This window comes from Schistocerca serialis, chromosome 6 (assembly GCF_023864345.2).
Source record: "Schistocerca serialis cubense isolate TAMUIC-IGC-003099 chromosome 6, iqSchSeri2.2, whole genome shotgun sequence".
In the NCBI taxonomy this organism is placed as follows: Eukaryota; Metazoa; Arthropoda; class Insecta; order Orthoptera; family Acrididae; genus Schistocerca; species Schistocerca serialis.
The window spans coordinates 231,392,382-231,406,361 of NC_064643.1; positions in this window are offsets into that span (position 1 = coordinate 231,392,382).

A 13,980-nucleotide genomic window follows, 5' to 3' on the forward strand; every position below is an offset into this window, starting at 1 on the left:
CAGAGGAACAGCTGGACCCATTTCGTAAAAACATTCTCTCTCGACCTCAGATAAATAGTTACGAGAAATGTCAACGTTAGCTGGTCGATAGTTAAACGTTACCGCACAGGAAAAACATTTACTCTGAACACTTACAAAGACTCCAACGTCATGAACACCAATTATTTTGTTTTCCCATTGTAATAAACCGAATCTTTTATCCACCTGCATATCAATGGACATGGTGGCATAGCCAGGAACAACCCGCTTGGCTGTGATGTGTCTAGAATTAAGCAAAGTCGTAATAGTTTGATGACGTTAAAGCTTTATTGTCAGTTTTACGATTTGTAGTTTTCAGTCGACAGTTTTAACAGTCACTGAGTATTTTAGTGATTTTTGAGTTAATGTGCATAGCAATGCATTTCGGAACGGTCCATTCTGAATGGTACATTTATCGCTGTTACTAATTAATAATGCACCGATTAATGAAACTTTACCATCGAGAAGAGTCTGTCTGATAGTTCTTTTCAATACAAAGTGTTTTTTTTTTTTAATTTTAGCAAGCGAGCAGAAAGTGCTACAAGGAGAGTGTCCAATTGTTCACTACTTTTTCTCAAACTACGAGACCCCGAAGGAAACACACGATTCATTGAAGACAATAAACATGAATATTGGTGTAAAACAAGTCTTTCAGTTACTATTTAAAGACATCGTCACTTTGAGATCGACATTAATTCAAAATCATACTACTTAGTTCATTTAGAACATCTCAGCAACCATTGGAATATCGGAAAATTACGTATCAGAATTATTTGCTGTCCCATTTCACGAAATATAGGAATCCAGTGTTCATATTACGCATATTAATGTAAAATCAAAGAAAATAAAGTAAAGTGAAGAAATATATTCGCAAATTACGAAACCTGGACATCCTTCTGAACGCGAATGATCGACTTAATGGCTTTGACTAACTGGGACGCCTCCCACACCGATACAGACAAGAATAGCAGTGCCTCTCACTGTACGAGAATCACATGGAAGGTGTGGGAGCATAGTACTATGGAGACTTGGGTCGATACGGGAGACGCGCACGGATAGCCAAAGTGGTTAAGGCAACCGCTTGAATTAAGCGGGACATTCGGGTTCGAGCCCCTGTCGAGCCCAAATTTTCAAATGTCACTAATAATTTGTACACAGAACGTAAATCATGTTCGTAATTTGTAAATGAATTTTTTCAATTAAATAAGGCCATGTTTGTTCCTAGGGATACGCATGCATCTCCAAAGAGGACTATAATGCTATTGAGACTCAATGAAGTAGAAAAATTGCAACCCTGAATAAAGAAATTGTAATTTGCTAGTACTGAAACAAATCTTGATTTCTACAAGATGATAGTTACTAAGTAAACTGCACTGCGTCATGAAGTATGTAACCAAAGGATTAACTTTTCCACTTCTCAAATTTTTCTATTTCCTTATCTTGTATTGCTACCTTTCGTGATTTCAAAGTAAGAGTTTTTTGCCTATATTTGAACCTGGCTTCTACATCTACATCATACTCTGCAAACCAACTAATGGTGTGTAGCGAAGGGTACTTTCGGTAACCCTATCTGATCCCTCTAACGCTGTTCCAATCACAAACAGTGCGTGGGAAGAATGACTGTCGGTAAGCCTCTGCATTAACTCTTAGTTTCTCGAATTTTCTCCTAGTGGTCAATATCCGAGATATATGTGAGCGGGCGTAATATGTTGTCTGACACCTCCTAAAAAGTGTTGTCCCGAAATTTCAGTAGTAAAACTCTTCGTGATGCACCACGCCCCTCTTGTAACGTTTGCCAGTGGAATTTGTTTATCAATGCTCTCTCGCCAGCTAAACGATCCCGTGGCGAAACGCGCCGCTCTTTGTTTGGTCTTCTCTATCTACTCTATCAGTCCTACGTGATATGGATCCCAGATAGATGAACGAAACTCATGAATGGGGCAAACAAGCGCCTTATAAGTCACTTCTTTCGTGGATGAGTTACATTTCCTTAAGATTCTTCAGACAACTCTGAGTCTGGTGTCTGCTTTTCCCATTATCTGTTTTATATGGTCATTCCACTTAAGGTCGCTCTTGATAGATATGCCTTGATAATTTAAGGCCAACGTTGTCTCCAGCTGTTTGTCATCAATATTGCAACTCTACTGGATTTATTTTCCTACGTATGCGCAATATTTTACATTTGTATACGTTCAGGTTCAACTGCCTGAGTCTGCACCATTCATCAATTCTCTACAGGTCGTTCTGCAAATTCGCACTATCTTCTGGCGTTGCTACTTTGGTGTAGACAACTGCATCATCTGCGAATAGCCTTAAAGAGCATCCGACGCTTTCTGCCAGATCATTTATATATATTGTAAACAGCAACGGTCCTATGAGACTTCCCTTTGGTACTCCTGATATTAACTTTACATCTGTTGATTTAGTTCGATTAAGAGCAACGTGTTGAGTTCTGTCTGCAAGAAAGTTTTGATTCCAGTCGCAGGTCTGCTCCGATACTCGGTAAGCTCGTATTTTTCTTTTCATTAAACAGCAATGCGGGACTGTGTCAAATCCCTTACTAAAATAAAAAAAGACGGCATCAACCTTAGCGCCATTGTCCACTGTGCTGTGGATCTCATGGAGGAACAGAGCGAGCTGTGTTTACCAGAGGATCTCTTTTTGCAGATTCCATGTTGATTTTGTAGAGTAGCTGTTCATTTTCCAAGAACGTCATAATTCTTGAGCATGAAACATGTTCCATAATTCTACAAAAGACATAGGTCTATAATTATGTTTTACGGCCTTTCTTAAAAACGGGAATGACCTGCGGTTTTTTTTTTTTCCAGTCGTTGGGTACCTTTCGCTGCTCAACCGATCCACGATAAATCACTGCTGAAAGAGAAAAAGTTTCTTCGCGTAATCTTCATAAAACCTTATTGGTATCTCATCTGTTCCTGAAGCCTTTCCACTATTAAGCGATTGTAGCTGTTTTTCAATTCCGCGATCGGTTACCTCAATATCTTCCATTTCGATGTTCGTTCGACGATTGAAAGAAGGGACAGTGCTACGATCTTCCGCTGTGGAACAGCTACGGAAGACCGAAATCAGTATTTCGGCCTTCTCTCTGTTATTTTCCGTTTCGGTGCCGGCGTGGTCGCTGAGAGGGTGAATAGATGATTTTGACTCTCTTACTGATCTTACATACGACAAAATCTCCTAGGGTTTTTACTCAGTTTCGATGACAAAATCTTACTTTCAAAATCATTGAACGCTCCTCTTATTTCTTTCCTTACGCTCATTTCCGCTTCGTTTACCTTTTGTTTGTCACCTAGGTTTTTACTTCTCTTGAATGTGAGATGAAGTGCTCTTTGTTTATGTAGCGCCATTCTAACACGGCTATTAAACCATGGTGAATCTTTCCCATCCCTGAAAACCGTACTAGAAACATACGCGTCTAGGCCCTATTGAACGACGCCTTTGAAATGTTTCCTCCTATTCTCCACATGTTCGTCCTCGTCGCCGAATAGGTGATGCTGACTGCTGAGATATTCTGAAATTTGTATCCTGTCACCCTTGCTGAGCAAATATATCTTCCTACCTTTCTTAACATTCCTTGTAGGACTCTTCGCCATGCATGCTGCCAATGATACCTTCCTCTACGTTAACCGATTCGACAAGTTGAGATCTGTTTGTTGCCAGGAGATCTAAGACGTAACCCTAACGATTTGGTTGTCTATCTGCTCAAGGTTATTCTCGGACAAGACATCAAGAACAATCTTACACGATTCCCTGTCTCTGGCACAGGTTTTGATGGCATAACACTCCCAATCTATACCTGGCAAGTTGAAGTCACCTCCTATTACAACGGCATGATCAGGAAAATCACTAATGATATTCTGCAAGTTCTGTCTGAAGCGCTCCACCACTACGGATCCTGGCTCAGGAGGTCAATAAAAGCACCCCATCACCTTTTCTGATCTTTCTTTGATACTCAATTTCACCCTGATTAATTCAGATTCGGAATACTTGATGAACTCGCTAGGTTACATCAATTTTTGTACTGCAATAGGATTTCTTTGTCATTGACTTCTGGTTTCAACCAGCTTTCTGTTCTCAATACAATCTGTGCATTATAGCCTTCAATAAGCTATAGTAATTCAGGGACCTTTCGTTGCATTCTCCTGCTGTTTACTATAATCATATTAATCTTTTCTATCTTTGATCTGCGAGCACCAAGATTCTGTGAAGTCGCTGTGGCTTAACAGACAAATCGTCTTTGATCCCACACGTACTCCTCTATCCTATTAGCCGCTTCCTGCTTGTAGTGCACGCCTGACCTATTAAGGGCAACCCTACAATTCTGCACCCGATAGCGGGGGTTGAGAAATTCGCATACGACACCATCGCAGAGCCGTCTGAGCCTCTGGTTTAGACTCTCCACTCTGCTCCAAGCCAGAGGACCGCGATCAACCCTGGGTACGATTTTACAAATAGCTTAGCCTGCACCCGGCTTGCCTTGCTAGTTGCCTTCACCAAATCGGCCAGCCGCCTAAAGGAGCCGAGGATGGCCTCAGAACCCAAGCGGCAGGCGTCATTCATGCCGACATGTGCCACTACATGCAGCCGGTTGCATCCACTGTGCTCGATAGCCGTAGGGAGCGCCTCCTCCACATCACGGATGAGACCTGTCAGCAGACTTACTGAATGCACACTGTAATTCTTTCCCGCCTTGTCTGCTTTCTCCCTAAGGGGCTGCATCACCCGCCTAACATTGGAGCTCCCAATGACTAGCATACCCACCCTCTGTACTTGTCCGGATTGGGCAAGGAAAACGACCGCTGGCCCAACAGGAGAGGCATCCCGTGCTGGCTCAGAGCTATCGTCAGCACTGGGTAGCACCTCGTACCGGTTGCTACGAAATAGGGAGCCACCCGCACGTCCTGCCCCCTCACCCGATTTCCGCCCAATGACACGCGAAACTACCACTGTCTACCACTCACTCTGAGCTGAGGACCGACCGGTCAGATGTCACGTATCAAGTCTGGGTCACTAGGGGTTCAAGTCACTAAAGGTGTCACACGTCTCGTCACCGGCGCTTCGACGTCTCCGTCTTGGAGCATTACCTGGAAGCTTGTCGACGGTAGCCAACGCAGGTACCAGCTGTTTACAGAGAGCAGCCAAGTCTCCTCGTGTCCACTAGCAACAAGCAGAGTCTTCACCCATATCAGAGGGTGTATAAAATAGCGACGGGTTAATTTGCACTAGGGAGCCGCCCTACACAAGGATATTCGCAAGACTTATGCAACAACAAAAACTACGTTTACTTTTCTAACCACTGGTCTACACAGTAAAATACTCACGTACAGTTTATTTCTTTGCAGAAGTACGTGAACAAAAAGCAAGGACTGGATTAATTTACAGTTTATCAGACAAATGCTGCTGTTGCTCTGCTGTGCCTCCTCTTGGCTCGGCGGCTGCCGCTACTCTCTACCAATTGCAGTGCAGAAATGCCTCTATTTCCCCATAAGAATCCTCATTTTACAGGACAGGTGTTTACTATGTCACTTCTTCACTCGAATCACAGATGCCTCTAACTCTAAGAGGACCTTTCAAACAGGCAGTAAAACCGAGTTGCTATCACAGCTAGAAATTAATATGCAACTGGTCTGGGATAATCGTTTTATCTACCATACGTAGTTACATCTTGTCATTCGTTCTCCACATAGTAACATTCGAAATTGCAACATTTTGCTCCTTAATCAAGTAGTGGTGGCACCTGGCGCATCAGACAGTTGCTGACAGCATCCTGTCTTTAAATGCTAAGCAGTCAGCCAGGCCTTCATTTTTGATATGAGACTAATGCTGCTTGGTGTATTTTATACTACACTCCTGGAAATGGAAAAAAGAAGACATTGACACCGGTGTGTCAGACCCACCATACTTGCTCCGGACACTGCGAGAGGGCTGTACAAGCAATGATCACACGCACGGCACAGCGGACACACCAGGAACCGCGGTGTTGGCCGTCGAATGGCGCTAGCTGCGCAGCATTTGTGCACCGCCGCCGTCAGTGTCAGCCAGTTTGCCGTGGCATACGGAGCTCCATCGCAGTCTTTAACACTGGTAGCATGCCGCGACAGCGTGGACGTGAACCGTATGTGCAGTTGACGGACTTTGAGCGAGGGCGTATAGTGGGCATGCGGGAGGCCGGGTGGACGTACCGCCGAATTGCTCAACACGTGGGGCGTCAGGTCTCCACAGAACATCGATGTTGTTGCCAGTGGTCGGCGGAAGGTGCACGTGCCCGTCGACCTGGGACCGGACCGCAACGACGCACGGATGCACGCCAAGACCGTAGGATCCTACGCAGTGCCGTAGGGGACCGCACCGCCACTTCCCAGCAAATTAGGGACACTGTTGCTCCTGGGGTATCGGCGAGGACCATTCGCAACCGTCTCCATGAAGCTGGGCTACGGTCCCGCACACCCTTAGGCCGTCTTCCGCTCACACCCCAACATCGTGCAGCCCGCCTCCAGTGGTGTCGCGACAGGCGTGAATGGAGGGACGAATGGAGACGTGTCGTCTTCAGCGATGAGAGTCGCTTCTGCCTTGGTGCCAATGATGGTCGTATGCGTGTTTGGCGCCGTGCAGGTGAGCGCCACAATCAGGACTGCATACGACCGAGGCACACAGGGCCAACACCCGGCATCATGGTGTGGGGAGCGATGTCCTACACTGGCCGTACACCACTGGTGATCGTCGAGGGGACACTGAATAGTGCACGGTACATCCAAACCGTCATCGAACCCATCGTTCTACCATTCCTAGACCGGCAAGGGAACTTGCTGTTCCAACAGGACAATGCACGTCCGCATGTATCCCGTGCCACCCAACGTGCTCTAGAAGGTGTAAGTCAATTACCCTGGCCAGCAAGATCTCCGGATCTGTCCCCCATTGAGCATGTTTGGGACTGGATGAAGCGTCGTCTCACGCGGTCTGCACGTCCAGCACGAACGCTGGTCCAACTGAGGCGCCAGGTGGAAATGGCATGGCAAGCCGTTCCACAGGACTACATCCAGCATCTCTACGATCGTCTCCGTGGGAGAATAGCAGCCTGCATTGCTGCGAAAGGTGGATATACACTGTACTAGTGCCGACATTGTGCATGCTCTGTTGCCTGTGTCTATGTGCCTGTGGTTCTGTCAGTGTGATCATGTGATGTATCTGACCCCAGGAATGTGTCAGTAAAGTTTCCCCTTCCTGGGACAATGAATTCACGGTGTTCTTATTTCAATTTCCAGGAGTGTATGTTAATAGGTCAACGGTCTGGAGACAACAAGTGGTTGTATCAGCATGACAGTGCATGATTTGATAAGCAAATTCCTGGAGATATTGGTTTGTGCACAATAACATTTCTGAAATCGGCTGACCTAACCACAGTCCAGACTTCAATCCAATAAAACACGTTTGGAATGGGTTAGAACATCGACTTCGCTCCCGACCCCAGTATCACACATCATTACTTTCGCTGTTTTCAACTTTTGAGGAAAAGCGGTTTGTCATTCTCCACAGGCTCTCAGAAACCTCACTGAAAGTTTCCCCAACAGAATTCAAGCCCTCATATAGGCCAAGTGTAGGCGCACCCCTATAAATGTTCATGAATAGCTATCTGAATACTTCTCCCACGTGTAGTAGTACCTCGTGGAATTAATGCCACACCATCAGTGACACCAAGATTTAAAAAAGAAATGCTTCATATGACGCCCAGTAGCGTTATTGAGCGTCACCATGATATTATAGTTTTTTCGAGATTAGTAAATGTTGCCTCTTTAATTTATTAAGTATTGAGTGGCGTAAAAGAACCAACACAGCACCACAATGGGCAATATGCCTTCAAGTTCGTAGTAGATATGCCACTGCTATTGACTGGTGGGTTAAATGTCGAAGCCAAAGTAGAGGAAGGTTCTTATTCAGTACAGTACTCAGAGCGCAAGAGAAATGAAATGCACTACCGAATATTACTATTCGGTTTTCAAAGATCCATATGTTCAGATCTCAGGAGGTTCCTCACTTCGGTTAGCAGACATAAAAGAAGTCAGAGCGAAGATACTTAATATCACGAGAAATCAAATGCAAGTGTTGAAAATAAAATCGAACTCAAATTCGGTGTCAAAAGACGAAGCTACTTCCCTGTATCATTTAGTGAAGCACACGAAAAACGGCAGAAGGACTTTTATTGATGAACCAATCAGGATATCATGGACAAGATTTATCGCTATTTTTGCGAGCTATAATCTCTAAATCAAAGTATTAATGCATCCTTGGAAGAATTCCTTGACATCCTAGCCCCACAGCTGACAGAAGATGACAACGAAAATTTTCTCGAGGTAGTCAATGAAGAGGACATGAATGAGACTCCGTGCGGCTTACCACCACAAAAATCCCCAGGACCGGATGGTCTGCCAGCAGAGTTTTACATCCACCATTGGCCAATAGTGGGTGACAAAATCACGGACATTCTATATGAGGTTATTCAGGGAAACATGATTCCGGCTGAGTTTCAGTAAAATTGTACGTGTGCCAAAAAACAATGGAAACACAGATTAAAATAATTTTCGTCCAGTTTCACTGTTGAATTCTGATTATAAATTAATAGCTAGAATAGTACACAAGAGAATTTCATGCAATACAGATAAAATTATTAGTAAACATGATAATTGCGCGAAAGGCAGAAACATTTTTGAAAATGTAGCAGGTTTCAGGGATATCATTGCAGTAACTTCTGTAACAAACACAAAGGGTGCTTTAGATTTTTTTAGAAGTGGTCTAAGGCGCTGCAGTCATGGACTGTGCGGCTGCTCCCGACGGAGGTTCGAGTCCTTCCTTGGGCATGGGTGAGTGTGTTTGTCCTTAGGATAATTTAGGTTGTGTGTAAACTTAGGGACTGATGACCTTAGTAGTTGAGTCCCATAAGATTTCACACACATTTCAACATTTTTGATGTAGCAAATCATGAATACCTTCTGCGGACGGCTGCTGAGAATTCTTCCGGGTCGTATGGCCGTGGTCCATGGAACTCTTCAATCCCTGACGTTTCGTCCAAGGCTACGTTGGACATCTTCGGAGATGATCCTGATTGTGCTGAGTCTTAGCGAATGACGAGTCGGACGTCGAAGAGCGGCGTAAATACCGTGGAAAGCGGGCGCGGTCAGTTGGCAGGACTCAGCACAACCAGGAGCACATCCGAAGATGTCCAACGTAGCCTTGGACGAAACGTCAGGGATTGAAGAGTTCCATGGACCATGGCCATACAACCCGGAAGAATTCTCGAGAGCTGAAACGTCCGGTCGTGAAAGCCTTCATTGTATGATCTTCTACGGACGTTGAAGGAAATAGTGTCAACGATAGGTGATGCATTTGATAAAGAACGTAGCGACTGGAATAAATCCAAAAATAGCGGTGAAATGTCAACAATCCAGCACGACACACTTAAAACGAGGTTCCTCAAGGATGTCCTTTGTCGATGTCGCCCTACGCCATTTCACTGGAACCTTTCCTCCTACATCTCCGTGCTAGATCAAAAGGCTTAACATTATCAGGAAATAAAACAGTTATAAGAGCCTATGATGACGATATACGGGTCAATATAAGGAATAATGAAGAAATAACCACGCTAGCAACAGTAATTGATACGTAGTGTACAGCATCTGGAGTCAATGCAAACGAAAAAAATGTAAGATGTTAGATCTCAGAGGTTTTGATAATACCACTGTCGAGTGGGTAAAATTAGTGCGACAACATCAAACACTTGGGATCACCCTGAAAGCATTCCCCATGAAAACGACTTTAAATTGGATAGTTGCAGCAGATAAAGTGCGAGGATCCATTATAGAGAATTTAACTTGATATTTGAACCAAGTTCAAAGAACAAAGTAAATCAACTCATGCATCCTTGCTAAATCTTATTATACTGCCCAGTTTTTTCCAGTACCGAGAATGATAGTGAGGAGAATAATGTCCAAATTCACAAACTTTTTGTGGAAAGGTCTAGTGTTCAGAGTAGCTGTTGAAGTAGCCACTTTAGATCCCAAAATGGTGTACTAGGATTAACTGATATAACGGATAAAGTCTCTGCACTTTTTATCAAAAGGCAAGTTAATTTAATAAGAGACTCGCGAGAAAGTATAAGCAGCCAACTTTCTGAGATCATTAAACCTCGTAGCCAGCTTCCTCCGAATGTCGTACAAAATATGAACAGTCTTTTACAGAATGTGAGGGTTTTCTGTGTTGAGTCCAGTTATGTAAGTGCCGATATCAGACAGTCACGACTCTTAACATCAAGAGCCACAATGCGGAACGAAAGAAAAGCGATGGAAGAAACAAAAGAGAACGACAAGCATTGATTGGGCTGAGGATTGGAAAAACATTAGTTACAATGTTCTCACGTCTAATATAACAATGTCATGGTACAAGACGGTTAACAACATAGTTATCACCAATGAAAGACTGTATGCCATCGGTCGCTATGAAACAAATTTATGTCAACAATACCATCTAGTTGACTCAATAATTCATAGATACACTTGCAGTGGTCACATGAATAGTTCGAAGTGGATCCGAGAGCAAATATCTCTGATTAGAAGGACATCCCTTAGAGTATATCGCTGTCATTGATACAAAGGCCTGAAGCACGCTCTTTACTGGTTGCTGGGAAATTTTGTTAATTACGTCATTAACAAACTAGGATCCGACAGCACCATAGAGCTCAAGGCATACATGCTGTGTGAATACCACAAAATTAGAAGATATACGCATCACAAGGAAAAGTTCGGTAAAATGTTGAAAATTATATTTGAACGAATGGGCACTGGTTAATATATAAAAAAAGTCGGTGTTGGCAGTGATGAATTGTAGTTATCTTAAGGATATTACTTAAACATTACTGCAAATTTTTGGTGTGTCCTTTTTCTATTTCAGAAAGTAGTTTTTAATTTATTATAAGCTAATGTACAGAAACAATGTGACAATCAGACTGTATGTCTAATAGTGTCAAAACAGAAAATATTAAAACTGCATTGTTGGGTTATAGTATAAATACGAAAGTTTGACAGTTTTTAGGGAAATGTCCTTATCGATTGGTTGAAACCATAAGATTATGTCTGATATGATGTAATATTCAAAGGCTGGCAAATTGCCCTGTTCATTCTTGCACTGTGATGTGTAAGTTAGCTTTCCATTGGAACATCTATTATATAGGTCTGATCACTTCAGATAACTAACATTCCATTAATGCCAAGAATATGTAGTTGGACGGCTAGTTAACTTTTTAACATCTCTTTCCCGCGATTCCCAAGTGTTTAAGAGATTATATAATATGATTTTTAAATAGTTTTTATGTGTGATGGCCATAAATCTTCTAATATTCTATATAAGTTTTGACGACTTTCATACAATTCTGTGAAATGCTGACTAAGCTGAGAAGGTTATAAATCAGTTTCTTTCCTTAACCTTTTTCCCACGCAGACAATTTCCTTGTGTACATTAATATAGAAAAAATTATTCCAAAAACTGGCTGATAGCCTTCATAAAGTATTATTTATGCTTCTGTAGAGACTGGAGCACACGTATTTCAGAGTGCAGTTCTTTATACATTCATGTTTGAAGAAGTTTGAATGTCTTTAAAAAACTTTTCTTGATGTTGAAATTAATTATTTCTGGTCATTTAGTCAATAACACAATCTTCTGTTGTATTTATATCAGCCTAATTGCAATGATCAAACTGTTTTTGGTTAAATCATTTCACGTATAACGTGTGTATGGTTACTACATGTACTTAGTATGTAAAAAAAAAGGTGTAGCGTCCTTTTTTACTGATCAAAACGTCCTCAGTCCCGGCTTCGAAACCCACCGTCGCTGAAATTTTGATTGTTGATCAGCCCGGGGGGCGGAAGACTTTCGACATAAGGAGTCACCATCATTCTGCTAACGGCCTTGTCGAAGAGGGCGGAAGAGCGGTCAGACGATCAGAGCAATCTCTGGTCCTTGGGGTGGGGAACTGTAAAGCCGCAGGAATGAGCAATTATCAACGGCATGAGGATGCAGAAGGCAATGGAACCCACTGCGTTAAAGACACATACTGTGTATCGACAGGACATATGAACTGAAACGATTCCGGAATAGTCCCCATATGAACTTCTGGGAGAGGACTGCCATGTGGGAGATGAGCATGAGGAAAAGACTGAATAACCGAAGAAGGAATAACGTTCCACGAGTCAGGGCGTGGAATATCAGAAGCTTGTACTAGGTAGGGATGTTAGAAAATCTGTAAAGGGTAGTAATGACGCTCGATCTAAATATAGCGGGGATCAGTAAAGTGAAATGGAAAGCAGGCAAGGATTTGAGATCAGATGAGGATAGGGAAATATCAACAGCGGCACAAAATGGTATAACTGTGTAGGATTCGTTATAAATAGGAAGGTAGGGCTGGGAGTGTGTTTCTGTGAACAGTTTAGTGACGGGGTCGTTCTTATCAGAACCGGCAGCGAATCAACACCGACAACTATAGTTCAGACATACATGCCGACGTTTCATGGTGAAGACGAAGAGACAGAGAAAGTATATGAGAATACTGAGAGGGTATTACTATACGTAAACGGAGGTGAAAATCTACAAGTCGTTGGGGACTTGAATGCATTTGTAGGGGAAGGAGTAGGAAAACGGATTACAGGAAAAAGTGGGCTTGGTACAGGGAACGACAAAGAAGAAAGACTAATAGAGTTCTGTAATAAATTTCAGCTAGTAATAGCGTATACTCTCTTCAAGATTCACAAGAGGAGGCGGTATACTTGGAAAACGCCAGGTGACACACGAAGATTTCAATAAAACTACGTCATGCTCAGCTGGAGATTTGGAAATAAAATACTCGGTTGAAAGGCAAAACCCAGGACTTGATATAGGTTCAGATCACAATGTAGTAGTGAAGAACGGGAGGCTGAAGCTTAAGAGAACAGTCAAGAAGAATCAGTACGCAAGGAAGAGGGACACGGGAGTGCCAAGGACTGAGGAGACACGCTTGGAAGTTCTAAGGCTATAGGTACAGTAATAAGGAATAGCTTAGCAGGCCGAGCGATTCTAGGCGCTTCGGTCTGGAACCGCTCGACCGCTGCGGTCGCAGGTTCGAATCCTGCCTCGGGCATGGATGTTTGTGAAGTCCTTAGGTTAGTTAGGTTTAAGTAGTTCTAAGTTCTAGGGGACTGATGACCTCGGATGTTAAGTCCCATAGTGCTCAGAGCCTTAGCAGGCAGCACAGTTGCAGACGAATGGACATCTCTATAAAGGGCATTCGCAGAAGCTGGAAAGAAATACATAAGTACAAAGAAGAATCCATGGCTAACAGAAGAACTACTGCAGTTGATTGATGAAAGAATTAAGAACAAAAATTTTCAGAAAAGTTCAGGAATACAGAAATACAAGTTGCTGAGGAATGAAATAAATAGGAAATGCAGGGAAGCGACGACTAAATGGCTGCAGGAATTATGTGAAGAAGTCGAAAACGATGTGATTGTCGGAAAGACTTGCTCAGCATATAAGAAAGTCAAAGCTACCCTCGGTGTAATTAAAAGCAGCGATGGATAACATTAAGAGTGCAACGGGAGTTCCACTGTTAAACGCAGAGGAGAGAGTGAAGAGGTGGAAATAGTAACATGAAGGGCTCTATGACAGGGAGGAGTTGTCTGATATGGTAGAAGAGGGAAAGAGAGGCGATTTAGAAGAGATAGGGGATCCAGTATTAGAGTTTAAGGGAGTTTTGGGAAAGATGAGATCAAATAAGGCATGGGGTAAATAAAATTCCATCACAGTTTCTAATATCGTTGGGGAAGTGGCAACAAAACGACACTTTGGTGAGTAGAATGTATGAGCTTGACGACGTGCCTACTGACTTTCGGAAAAAATATCAACCACACAGTTCCAAAAACTTCA